Source organism: Typha angustifolia, chromosome 3, assembly GCF_048772165.1.
Source record: "Typha angustifolia cultivar Huaian chromosome 3, ASM4877216v1, whole genome shotgun sequence".
In the NCBI taxonomy this organism is placed as follows: domain Eukaryota; kingdom Viridiplantae; phylum Streptophyta; class Magnoliopsida; order Poales; family Typhaceae; genus Typha; species Typha angustifolia.
This window is the reverse complement of record NC_133241.1, coordinates 5114179-5129203: the sequence shown is the minus strand read 5'-3', so window position 1 is coordinate 5129203 and position 15025 is coordinate 5114179.

Genomic DNA, 15025 nt, shown 5'->3' with positions numbered 1-15025 from the left:
TAAATTAAAAATAGTTATTACTTTTTTCTCATACCCGGTTTCACCTAATAAGGAAGAGTTCTTGTTAAAATACTCTATATCTTACTTATGAATAGGGAAAATGTCTTATCATATCTCTGTACTTTATTATATAAAAATTAGAATTGTCAAAAACTTTTAAAAGGTAAAGCAAAAGCAAATCACTCGAAAAATAATGAAACTATAAAATAGAGAGAAAGTGCGACCAGAAACATATCTTGAGGGTTTTTTTTTTCTAGAAAGCGATTCAATAAATAATAACATTTATGTGATAAAAAAAATATAAAAGATATTTATTTTGAAATTTGACTTAAAATGGTATTTATTTTCTTAGAGAAAACTTAAAAGAGTTTAGGGTTAAATACATTCTATTCATGTATATTAGACAAAATTTAGTTTAAATTTATACACAGAATATGCGGTGTATCTCCTTACATGATAATTACATGCAAGGTCATATGTAAGTAGGTTGGGGTGTGCACTCGATAAGTCAAGTGTGGACCCAAACAATAGGATTGAAACATAAAATTAGAAACTAATTCAAATTTGGATTTTTTCTTTAGTGGACTTTCCTTGTACAAAGTAAGGACATTCTTTACCTCTATATAAGTAATCCAGAGGCGTAGAGGAAGTTACTCAACTCATGTGAACTTTATAAAAATCATCCATCAGTTTTAGGATTGTTACAAAGCATAGTTTATATTAATTATGAGGATAGTCATCTATATATGTTTGAGTGCTTATGCTTCAACAGAGGATAATCCAAAAGCATTAGAGGGCTAAAATGATATTGTCTATATCAACCTATTACACAAGGATTTGAGAGTTTGACTTGTGTCTTGGTGGCAAAATAAATTAGAGGATTTCTAAGTCAAGGTGTAGTTAATTAAAAAGGAGTTTGAGCAAGTGAGAGCTTTTCAATCAATAGCCATTAGTGTGGTAGCAGTGATTGTAAGTGAAATTATTTCTATAATTTATTGTGAGTAGGTCGATTTGGTTTGATCAAGTACATAATTTTCTCTTTGTTGAGAGAAGTTTTCCATGTTAAAATTCATGTTATTGGAGTGATTTCATCAAAATTGAATCCTATTTTGAAAAAGATAAGTATATTGCCTCTATTCCCTCTACTACGCCCTTATTATCTACTGACTATTATTGTGAGATATCATTTTCAAAAAGATATGTTAGAAGCAAGGATGACGAGGACAATGATATGAACCTTCAAGCCACCAATAATACCTTATTTGAAAAATCTACTATGAAAATATAATGTTTTAAGCGGCAAAAGAACTCTCCAAAGCTATCTTCGAAACCTCCTTGGATATACAATCTACATTGAGAAAGTGAAGTGAAGTAATATGTTGAATTCATAATTATCTTATTTGTTATGCCCAAATTATTAACCGTAATATTTTATTTTAACTAATTAATGCGTTTTAGTTATATGTAGAGCTTTTGGTCAATTGAATTTTATTTAATCACTAAAAATGATCAAATTTGAGCTCAAACCAAATTTGGGTATAGCCACTTTAGCTAAATGGCTAAAGCTAACCAACTCAACCTAGCTCTCATCTCTCAAGTCATGCTTAAGTCAAACCAAACCAAGATTCATTATTCACTTTCTTTCTTACCTAAATCAGAAATGAGTTTGGATAGAAGAATCTTTTCTTTTTCCATCGAGTAATAGATTTCCAACAATCTCTGTCAAGTTGCAGATTTTTAGCAAGTAATCTCCATCAAGCGACATATTTTTAGCAATTAAATCTCTATTAAGCTACAAATTTTCAACATTTTCTTATACCTAGTTATTTTCAGCAATCAAATCTTTATCAAGCTGTAGAATTTCAATATGAAATCTCCACCTAATGCAGTAGATTTTTAGCTCCAATTTTACAACAAATTCTAGTAGTAGCTGAAGTAGTAGATAGATTTCAAATTCTTATATGAGTAGTAATTTTCAGCGAAGCAAACCGACCTAATGTAGCAGATTTTCAGTTATTGATCAAGATCTTTGCTACCAGATTTTGTCTAAGAAATTATAAATAAAGGAGTTGAGAACTAGAGAAGAAGGTCTTTCTTGGGGTACTTTTTATAGTGTAAAATTTAGTTTTTTAGACTTGCAATTGTTTCAATTCCTTTAGCAGCAATAGAGCTCATTTGAATAAATTTGCAGCAACTCTCGTAAGTGAATAAATTTGATATTCTAATTTTTATTTAGCATAATCTCTTATTTTTTTTTAATTTGGATTTTTCATTGTTCTTGAAAGAAATATTTGATCTACAACTTAAAAGTGAATAAATTTACTTTTATTTGATTGTGTTATTAATTACTAAAGTGAATTTCTAATTTTTCTTAAGGTTGAGGATGAAATTTGTTAAGAACATATATATTTTTTTAAAATCTCTTATGTGTTCTTAATTGCTATTAGGTTCTTCTTTCTTCTACTTAAATTTATTGTTTAGAACTTGGATATCAGTTATTTTTCTTAAAAAGGATAGATCTAATAATTTAAAATTTTTACTCCATATTTTTCTATAAATGAAGGAAGAAATTAATTTTTATGAAAATTGAAATGTTCATTCAAGATAATCTTCCGATCCACTAGTGATTGATTTCTTAGTGAATCGTAGAAAAAGAAGAGATTTAGGAAATGTGTTTTCTACAAACTATATTTCGATACCTTATTTTGCTCACGTTTAATTAAAAAGATCTACAAAAAGTTTTTCTTTCTATAAATCTCTTAAAACTTTTTTCAACTAGGTTAAAATTATTTCTAAGATTTTTAAACTCTTCAAGTTTTTAAACAAATTCTCATGGGATCGATACTTTGCTGGCAGATCTACTCTATAGATTCGTGCACTTGCAAATGTTACTTAATTTGTGACAACATAATATATTTCCTACCCCTATGTTTGTGAGACCTATCTTTGATAATAAGATGCATGATATGAATAAGAAGAGTGTTAGAAAATCTCTGGTTACTATTTATTAGGGATATAGTGTTAGAGGTTATACTAGTAATACATATTTTATCCCATCTTGGACTTACGTTACACACTTAGGATTTGATTAATAGTTATTAGTGCGGCAGGAGTGGTTGTAAGTGAAGCTTGTATCTATAATTTATGTGAGTATATCAATCCGATTTGGATACATAATTTTTTCATCTCCTTGGTTAGAGAGGTTCATGTTAAAAAAGCATGTTATGGTCTTTGTTGTGGTTTACTTTTCTATTCATACCTAGCTTTTTATTTCTTATTCTTGTGTTACTCACTGACTTGAATTAGGTTTTCTTAGTTTGAGTACTACTTAGATTCTTTTTCTTACTTGCTTTCAATTTTTTTTCTTGAAAAATACGATTTTCAATCATGTTTTCTAAATCTATTTATTTTTCCTAAACAAATTAGTTTTAATATTTGACTTTTGACATGGAATTGGAATGTTACTTTAATATCTAATCCTACTCGAATTAGAAAATCCTCTCCCTTAAAATTTGATAGTAATATAAAATAATATTCACGGTGTTAAAATAATTTGGTCCAAAGAATAAAGAGTCACTAGAGAAAATTAAGACTATATCAGCAGTTAGAAAATGCCTTTAAAAGTGATCAAAATACCATTATAAATCAACACGTTATCTCGTGAAATGCCACTTAAAGTCATATCGATATTGGACAACGCTAGCATTTTTGTCAGCGACATTCACTATGTGCCAATGAAAGTTATAAACAACAACATTTAAGGGTCTTTTAGTGACATTTAAGACTATCGATTAATATTTGCCGACAATTAGCAAAAATGATGGTAAATGCCATAATATTTAGTGGAGCTTCATTAATAGCCAGTAAATATGTCTTGGCATTTTGCAAATATTGGTGTAGACAAATTTCATAGCATTTGGATAATTGCCGGTAAAAAGTATAATAATTAGTGTCATTTCTCTAAATGTTGATGGTGATTTAGTGTCAATTGCTAAATTGTAGGTGGAGCTCTTATTTAGCTTTTATAAGTTTAAGTTGCATTTGTGAATATGCTGCTAAAACTGATTACTTAATTTTCTTATTTTTTTTAAAAGAATAGCACTATAATTATGCTAAATTCTAATATCCTATGATATAATGCAATTTAATATATTATTATTATTATTTTCTACTATATATCAACAAAATTATGTATATGATAAAGATAACCCTATAAACAACAAGTTCACAAATAATATATATATTAACTATGCAAAGGAAAATACAACTGTCTATAAAGTATACACACATCTACAACCATCCAAATGAATTAATATTATGCCATAGTTTACAATCATATGTTTGTATCTCTAATCATCCAAATGTGATTACACCAAAATAAAATAGTTCTAAAACATTCTAAAATTCTTAATATTAAAGATAAAACACTTAACACATCGGTATTACTATTGTGTTTCACCTTTATCGTGGTTTAACATAAAAAAGTAAAATAAAATTTATAAATTAAATAAAAAAATTGTACAATAGATTTACATGTAATATATAAAATTTTACCAAGTATGAAAGCTAAGCTATTGTCTATATAATGACATCTTCAATTGATTTTATATTTTTATAACATCTTACTTAGGGCTTGTTTGGTACGACAACAACTTTAATATAAACTTTACAAAATTCTTGTTCTAATCTCTCCTGTTCAACTAATATTGAGGGAATGTTACAATAAACAACTCCATATGCCACTGATCAATGAACTCTTCTAATTATTATTAAAATAATTTTTTACCACCCGATATACGATCAAAGAACTTAAACATGAATATTTATAAATTTATCTTGTTTGATGCTTCATGATTTTCTTGCCTTCTAGTTTGAAGTACCTGTCCAAATTAGAAACTTACATAATTTAATTGAATATAATTTGTTATATGAAGAAAATAAACACACACAAACACGGATATATCATAAAAGATATGCCAATTAGATAAACAATAAGCAATAAAGTTATTAAAAGATATATACATCTACAAAATTCTATAACTAAAATAAAAAAGAGTATAACTCATTAATCGTATCACTGATAAAATGAATTAGCATAGCTAGACTTCAATGATTATTGTTCTTCTGTATCAAATGCATTATGCATAATAGTACGATTATGAAAAGTCTGCTATCGTTGAAACATTTAATAAGTGTCATTCTAAAAATGAACATAAATTGTAAAGATGTAGTAATATAATTCATATTAACCATCAAGTGTATCCCTTGGCTTTTCATTTATTTGATCATTCTCAATCAACCTATTTCGAAATGTATTCATCATTGCCTTCAACTCTACAAGTTCTCCCAATACACAATTTTCTTTATATAGTATCTTAGGCAATTCTTATGCATTCCCTAATGAAGGTTTTAGTCCCTATATGTCAAAATGAGAGATACTTAAACCTAAACCACGAACTTGACCATATTTTTTTTTTCAAAAACTTTGGAGTAGATGTCACTTTATGTGATGTCATCTTCTTTATTTTTCTATGTGTTGTGCCTCAAGCTTGTCAATTTGATTTTGCACAAAATAGGGTAAGTAAATATGAAGCTGAGGTAATTCTTATGCATTCGATAATGAAAGGTTTTGATCCCTATATGTTAAAAGGGGAGAGATTTAAACCTAAACCACGAACTTGACCATTTTTTTTCCAAAATTTTTGGAGTATATGTCACTTTGTATGATGTCATCTTTTTCATTCTCTATATATTGTGCTTCAAGCTCATCAATTTGATTTTGCACAAAATAGGGTAAGTAAATATTAATAGATTTACCAAATTTAAAAAAAAACATAAGACAACAACTTAAAACACACAATCTTACAAGCAAACTCTTCATCAACATTCTTATCTTTACGAATATGAGTTATATGAAGATTTTAGCACAACTAGAAACAATCTTAGTTTTATGTCTCTATAGATTAATTAGATTCATCATACAAGTAGAGTATTTGATTTCAAAATTTAAAATTTCATCATATATAAATTTCACAATGGTATCACATACAAAAGAGAGGGAAAAAAAACCACTAAGCAATTAATCAATTAAATCAAACATACTATACTTTCAATAGTAAAAATAACCTCCAAAGAGGTAATCTAAATTCAAAGAAAACAAATAAGATTAACAATTATATGTGATTGAAGAAGTGATTAGAATTCAAGATCATTCACTAAACATGAGGCCTAGCATATGGAGATTAAAAAATTACTTCTTCATCGCAGCAAATTTGATTGGTCGAAGAGTTATGGAGTTTCTGATGGTGGTTAAGTGAGTGGCTTTCGGAAGGTTGCAATGAGGAGGAAGTGATCTAGCATCACAAATGAAGATGGTAAATTGAATGAGAGGAAGGACAATAAGCAATTTAACTTGGACTACAAATTTTAACGGATCAACACTAACAATGAAAATTTATATGTGACTCGTATTTCTTTTAAGTCCATAATGGCTTTGTTGTATAATTTCTTTTAACAAAAAAAAAATGGAGTGCAAGAAGTCTCATTTGATGCAACAAATATGAAGATTTGAAGAGTGTGTGTGTTGATTTTTAAGCCTTCCATGTCTACTTTACCTAAGAAAACTATTGTGCATTAACAAACATCATAAAATATTTATAAACAATGGTAAAATAATTTCAAGAAAGATTTTAGATATTATATTTTGGTACACTGATTGGCCCTTGAATCAACAGTAATTGGAGAAATCAAATCGAAAAAATAATCTAAAATATATTTAGCACATATATATCTTACTGACAGGGAATAATGTTTTCCACAATTAATGCAACCTAAAGTAGATGAAAATATTTGGTATCTTTACCCAGACAAAAAGAAGGGATGCAAATTGAAAACTTTCTATTTGCTATCAAGATAACATAGACAGGGGCCACAAGGCATTGAGACATTTAGGGATTGAAAAATAATTACATACGAGACCAACAAGACCACGGCAAGTAGAAAGGGACAAAGACTACCAGGGGACCACGGGAAGGAAACCATAGTCACGGGAAAGGGACCACAACGGAGGAGAGGATACTAGTGCGATCTGGATGAAAATTTTCATAAATAGTGAAATTTTTAGATATTTGGGAAATATAGTAACAGTTCTCTTATATAAGAGAATTATATAGAATTACTTTGAGCGGAAGAAAAGGAAAGACAACGACGGTGGAGGAAGAGTAAGGATAGAAGAAGTAGAATAATAATAGAATAATATTTTTTTTAGTATACGAGAGACTTATATATAAAATAAAAGAGTGAGAGATAAAAGAAGAAAAAGTATGGTGACATTTCTCTTTATTTTTACATTATCTAGTCAGTATTTAATTAGGTATGGAATAGCTAAAAAGGAAATCTGGAAGAATAAAACTCTCAAAAACTAGAATGAGCTCAGGTGATAAAAACGAAATCCATGTAAGATTTTGATGCAAATCCCATCGTAGATTTGTCAAAAAAACTCCAGATATTTTTTATGAATAAAAACTCCTGAAAGTATGGGTGGCTGTCATGCATGTGTGGGTGCCTATCATGAAGTTTTGAGTATCAAATTATTGTGTTTGAGTGTATCACAAAGGACAGATTTTCTGATATATGTCGCTGTTGATAGCTGAGGACCACAGAGACGTCGATAAGTGTCATTCTTATTTTCGCCAAAATGTCAAAACATAGTTCCTGTTTTGCTTTTATCTTGTAAAAGTATCTCAATACTTAACAAAAGAAAAAAAAATCTCATTCGGAAATAGCAAAATTATGTGATGGGAAACAAAAAGAGAGTGATGCTATAAAAACAAAACTTATATTATTTTTTTGGGCAAAGCTCAAAGTAAGTTTAATTAAATTGCAGTAAGGTAGAATATGATTCTAAATTCTAATCATTAAATTTTGATATAATGATTCTAAATTTAAATATGATTTTACTTTGAGCCTTATCGTGTGACGGCATATGTCATATGTGACAGACTTGAAATTAATGAACAAGGGGCCCATTGTTTTGTTCGGATTAGATACGTGTTAAAAGAAGAAAGCCAGCCATTCTATTGAATTTTTCAACGGGGTGTTGCTAGGGTGGCAATTAGTCCACGTTAATCGTGTTCGGATCAGAATTAGTTATTCTAACATAAATATGATCTGATTATTAAAAAAATAAAATTTAATAGAGATAAACTAAAACGGCATGACCCATCTAACCGGATAACAAATGAGTCATATACACAAGTGTAATATGACACGATTAACAACTTATACAATAAAAAGATATTGTGCCATGGATCAACCTTATTGTTTCAAAATACAAAAAAATATGAGATCACAAAAACATTGTTATGTTTAATAGTCGAATCACCTATGTCGACACGGTAGAGGTGACATGCAATTCGATGAGGAGCATGCGCTTAGCCGTAGTTGCCACGGGCTAGTCTTCAAGGCGTGCTACATCGATGACATTGTATTCTCGATGAGATCAACATTGTCATAGACCCTCGGAACAACGATCTTAACCTTGTTCACCACAAGCACTAGATCTATCACCACCAACACTAGATCCACCACCAATGTCGAATCTATCACCACTGTGTTGTCAAAGAGCACAAGCCGTGTGATTGGAGGGTGGAGATAGCGGGGAGAGCTCGAGGTTGGAGATGGACATCATTATGGAGAAGAAAGAGAGAAGTAAAGGAAGAAAGAAATCTTAGGTAAGGGATTGAGAAGGAGGAAGAGGAAGGTTGGGTAATGTAAGGGATTTAAGATTTTGAGGAGGAGAAAAGACACAGGCACACGACAGTAGCTACCTCATCGTTAGCGAAGCTAGTGCTGGGAGAGGGCAACTACAACCTTGGGGACAACCCCAGCCTCACTACTATAGAGGGAGAGGAAGCGGGAGTAAATAAAGGCGATGGACTTGAAGGAGAGATGCTAGTAAACATGTTCTGAGTGAGGCAATACAATGGAGGTTGGAAGCACAAGAAGGTAAGGGGCTCATGGGTATAAATGACGGTGGAGAGGTGGTATGATCTCCTCTTAGGCTAAGGCTCGATCTATCCTAATTTTCAGATTTGGACAGGATCTAATATAAAACTTTGAAAATAAATCCTGAAAGATGTAGTCATCGGATTGATGTGAAATTTTGATATGTTATAGCCCTAGAATATAAATTTCCAACAAATCTAGTTTCGAAGAAATTGGATGGTGGAATCTCAAGATATCGTCCGAGAAGTAGACAAACGTCAAGGAGTCCGTCTAAGGATTCTTGGATGGAGACACCAGATCCTAAATGATGATGGGTGGTGGTAGACCGGCGGTAATGGGGTGGCACCAGTGAATACGTGGAGGTGGAAGGGTTATGGATGATGGTAGAGGGTTAGGGCAAAGTGATAGATATATTGGAAGAAGGGGGAGGAGTGGGCTGCCCTAAGAGACTAGGATGAGTGGCCCGTCGAGGGAGATTAGAAGCAGCGATGCTGAGGAAAAAGAGAATGAGAGAGAAGAAGAAAAGGAGATTAGGGCAAAACTCAATTCATTCAATAATGATTTCATGGTTACTATTCATACTTTTAGAGGCTAACCAAACAATTCAAAAATGGCAATTATTAACCCTAAAAATAGTAGATTTTTGTCGACTGCATTCGAATGCGCCCGATCGTGTTCGAACGCACATTTTGCGGTCTATGTATGTGCGAACTTGATGCAGGCATTCATGGGTTTGTTCGAATGCAGCATTCGAACGCACATTTTGCACTCTCTGATTTGCGAACCTAATACAGATATTCGCAAGCGCGTTCGAATGCACTCCACCTGCGTTCAAATGCGACATACATAAAACTATTTTTCAATGAATTAAATACTAAAACAAGAATAAAAGACACCCCTAAAGTATATTCATGCTTGAGACGACATTAGTAAAGCCCGAATTGTATCAATCCATCACGCTTCCACAACCTTGTCATCGATGTGTGAAATTGGGAAAGCGATCCGTGGAATCTGACTCTAACTCCCAGGTAGACTCGTTAGTGGGCTTGCCTAGCCACTCGATCAGTACTTCTATCTCTAATCTAGATCCATGACGTCTTCTCCTATGGCCTAAGGCTCGGATCGATTTAGCTGGGCTATCTTCCTCTATTGGTTCGAGCAAGGCTGAACCCACCACATGGTTAGGCCCAATCTAGGCCCTCAATGCCGATACATGAAAGACCGGATGGATCCGGGTTCCTTGATAAGCTCTGATACCAATTTGATGAGCTCTGATACCAAATTGATGGGTTCTCGTATCAAAGATAGGCTACGCAACGATTCCTTTAAGATCTGGATGTATTATAGGAATCAGTCCGTGCAACCGTGGAAAAATATTCATCAAATATTCTTCGATAGTCAAAAATTATGAAATCAATTGAGTTAGATTTATGAAATCTATATATGACAAAATGAAAGCTTAATCCAATAGTTAATCGGAGAAGATAAAGAAGACTAGTTTAGTTGGTTTGTTAGGGTTTTAATTTAGTTGTTGATTTGTTAGAGTTGTTTAATTTAGTTGATGAGTCTCTAGGGTGAGCCTCTCTATATATATGTGGAGGAAATCCTAATTGGAGTATGATGAAGAATGCTATTGGATTATTAATTTCTTGCATCTTCTCTTCTTTCTAGACTCTCCCTCTTCCCTCTTCACTATCCTTCCACCTCTACCGTTGGCAAGGTTTCTCTTAACTTCTAATCTTCCTCGTCTGTCGAGTCACCCATTTTCTTTGGGATCTCGACCACTTCGTTCCCTTCGTCTACATCCCTTAATCACATCTACTATCCACCTTCATTACCATACCCATCTATAACCCTAACATCCACTCCACCCGTTACCACCACCATCACCCACGTTATTTCGTGTTTCATCCTAGTTGAAGTTCAAATCTGTGAAGGATATAAATACTAAAGTTGTAGATCAAGAAGTTATGGATTTAACCTAATTAGTTTCGTAATTTTCTAACTACTAGAGCATATTTGATGAAAATATTTTCCCACAGTTGCACGGACTACTTCCTGCAATAAATTCAAATCTTAAGGAATTGTTCTGCAACCAATCTTTTGGTACAAGAACCCATCAATTATTTGGTATCAGAGCTCATCAATTGTGGATGTGATTAAGCGAAGTAGACGAAGGGAACGAAGTGGTCGAGATCCCAAAGGAGAGGGGTGGCTCGACAGTCGAGGCAGATTAGAAGTTAGGAGAAACCTTACCAACGGTAGATATGGAAGGATGGTGAAGAGGGAGGAGGGAGAGAGTCTAGAGAGAAGATAGGAGGCAAGAAATCAATAATCTAATAGCATAATGAAGTTGGCTGCCATCTACATATTTATAGAGGCTAGCTAACAAGTCCTAAAACAATATGAAACCCTAATTCTAGAACTTTCCCGTTGATCACGTTCGAACGAGCTCGATCGCGTTAACGCACTCAAAAAGCTCCATCTCTGGATGTGTGAACGCAATATAAAATTCTAGAGAATTCCCATCGATCGCATTCGAACGCGCCTGATTGTGTTCGAATGCACTCAAAAAGCTCCATCTCTATATGTGCGAACGCGATGTAGTCGTTCAAACGCGGGTGTTTGAACTTGCCCGACCGCATTCAAACGTACAATATACGTTCTCTATATTTGTGAACCTGATGTAGGCATTCATAAGGGCGTTCGAACGCGACCCCTCTTGTGTTCGAACGCGACAAACAAAAATTTTATTTTAATAAAAATAAACAACTAATGTAATAAGAAAAGATCCAAACTAAGTGTATCATTCCTTTAGGTAGGTCCAACCGGTAAACTACTGGTCCGATTCATTGCAGCACTCGATATGGCCCGTAGTACTTGTGACTTAGCTTCTGGTTCAAAATTGGCCTCAATGTGGATTGCCGATACGGTTGAGCTTGAACGAACAACAATTAATCCACCTCAAACTCTCGCTCACACCGGCCTTTGTCATGAGTCTACTTCATGCGATTCTAGGTTGATGCTAGGTGAATCTTGAGCCGTCTCAAGGTTTCATCTCGATCCGCAAGTTCCAAGTTGTGTTCGATCTGATTCGTCACCATGAGTCTATCGTAGGCATACAAGCCAGGAGGAGTGCGCCCATAAACTACCTCAAAGGGGGTTATGCCGATGCTAGAGTGATGAGCTGTATTATATGACCACTCAGCCCATGGAAGGAATTTGACCCAATCTTTTGGTCGATTTGCCATGAAGCATTGCAAGTATTGCTCTAGTCCGCGATTCACCACCTCAGTTTGGCCATCTGTCTCGGGGTGATAAGCTGAAAGGTTGACTCGAGTCCCTTGCAATCTGAAGAACTCGGACCAAAACTCGCTGATGAAGATACGATCCCAGTCTGACACGATCGTCCTAGGCATCTTATGCAAGCATGCTACTTTTCGAATAAAAATTTCAGCAACACTTTTTGCTGAAAACGGGTGCGTCAATACGATGAAATGAACATATTTGCTCAACCTATCCACCACAATGAACACCACTGATTGTCCTCGAACCTTCGACAGCACCTCGATGAAATCCATGGAGATGTCCTCCCAAATATGCTCCGGTATAGACAGTGGTTGCAACAGCCTGCTGGGCTTGAGTGTCTCTGATTTGACTCGTTGACAGATTTGACATTCACACACATACTTCTTCACGACCGACTTTATCGCTGTCCATGTACTGTTTTGGGTCAGCCGCTTGTAGGTACATAAGACCCCTTCATGGCCTGCTATAATAGTATCATGGAAGTATGCTATCAATAGTCTTCGTAGCTCTTCATCTGCGGGTACCTTGATCCGCCCGCGCTCGAGTACCAACCCATCGCGCTCCTCGTGCTCGGGGTGACTTGATGGGTTCTCTCTCATCTCCTCCATGAGTCGGACTAGATCACTTTCCTCTGTGCTGATTCTCTGTAGATCTAAGATAAAAGGAAAGGTGGGTGCCAAGAAGTGAGCTCACTTGCGTCCCTTACGCTTGAAAGTTCAAACAGCGGTTGACTTCCATCCAGCAGCACTCTCCAGTCATTCCTCTAAAATGTCAATGTGTGGTTTTTAAAGTCAAATGTTATGGGCTCTAAGCTTCGAAGTCATTGAGTTCCTAAGATAATGTTGGCATGTCACAAGGCTAACAGATAAAGATCCAATGTTAAAATTTGGCGTTGCACCTTCAATTCCACACCTCCATAAATAAAATCTGCCCGCAATGTGGTGTCATCTCCAATCGTCACATAGAACCCGTCTGTGGGTTCCAACTCGAGCCCAATCTTCCTAAGAAACCTCTTGTCAATGAAGTTATGGGTGGACCTGGTGTCGATCAAGATTCTCACTATAGTTTTGTTAACTATACCATTCACCCTCAAAATTTTTGGTGCGGCTGTCCCGGAATAGGCGTGGAGGGAGATCTCGGCCATCATGTCCTCCACAGGTTGCTCCTCAACTACTTCTCCTTGCTGTTCAGTCACACCCTCATCTTCATCTGCAATCTCATTCTCAGTCTCCTCCAATCCGTCTATTAGCATCACTAATCCCATCGGTTTAGCGCAATGATGTCCGGGTATAAACTTCTCATCACAGCGAAAACATAGGCCTTTGGCTCTTTATTCCTCCACTTGAACAGGTGTGAGTGCTTGATCTGGACCTCTAGGTATGGACTTCACATCTTGGGAGGGTTTCAGGGGTGCTCGAGGAGGCACCATTGCAGCAGCGGTTCTTGGTACGCTGGTAATTTTTTCTGCTGCTATGGTTGGTTGGACTAGATTGTGGCTTTTTTGGCTCGTCCAGTTCTATTTGAGGTGTAACTTTATGGCTCAATGTTTCTCTTCCATGAGTATTGCATCTTCAAAGGCCTCCTTTAAGGTTAGGCCTTAAAACCCTTACGTCGGCTTGTATGTCTCCCCGCAGCCCAGAGATGAAGGTGCTACGAAGTTGTTGATCTGTCCATGGATATTGTCATCGGCTACTTATCCTCTCAAATTCTTCTTGGTATGCCCCAACCGTGGTCCTTTGCACTATCTTTCAGAGGAGAGCATCGAAGTCTTCATACCCCGACGCTCCAAATTGCCGCGTGATATCGGCACAAAAGTCGGCCCAAGTTTCAATCGTCTCATGGGCATTGGCTGCTCAAAACCAATGAAGTGCCACATCTTCAAGGTGGAAGATCGCAAGTGTCACCTTATATTCTTCTACTGTACCCTGATACACGAAGAATTGTTCTGCCCTATACAACCAACCGATCGAATCACCGCCTTTGAACTTAGGAAATTCGAGACGCACAATTTGCTCACAGATACCATTGTCTCAATCCAGATCATATCCAAGTCCTTGCTTAACCAGAAGAGGATGCACCATGAATGGTTGATGATCCGTCCTTCTATTTTAGTTAACTCGACGCGATTCTGGTTTGTATTGCCCTGCCCATGGATCTAGATCTCCAAAATGATCTCCATAGTTGTTCGCTCGTCGGATGGGCTCACCTGCAACTAGGCTTGGTGGAACCATCCTTGCTTGTCTCTGCCCATAGGGTGGTGGCAGCATAGGCTCTTGTGGGTGCAAATTTTGAATTGGTGGCAGCGAGTTCATGAGGGTGAACTCGCATCGTGGGTCGATGGTGCATTTCCATTTGCCATGGCTTTCCTTGTCGCCCGTAATTCCCACATCATCTCCATCATCATCTGGTTATTGATAGCCATTTGTTCATAAAGAGACCCAATCATGGCTTGAATGCTAGGCTCTTCTATGTTCAGATTTGGTCAGGCGGTTCGGCGGGTGGAAGTCCCCGCAACCGTTTACCCCTCTTCTATTGGGGAAATCTCGTCTTCCTTATCTCATCGTGTAGGCATCGCTCTAGTTGTCATCATAGGAAGCACGTGTCCAAGAAATGGTGGCTTTGATACCAAATTGGTATGATCTCCCCTTAGGCTAAGGCTCGATCTTTCCTGATTTTCAGATCTGGATAGGATCTAACATGGGACTTTGAA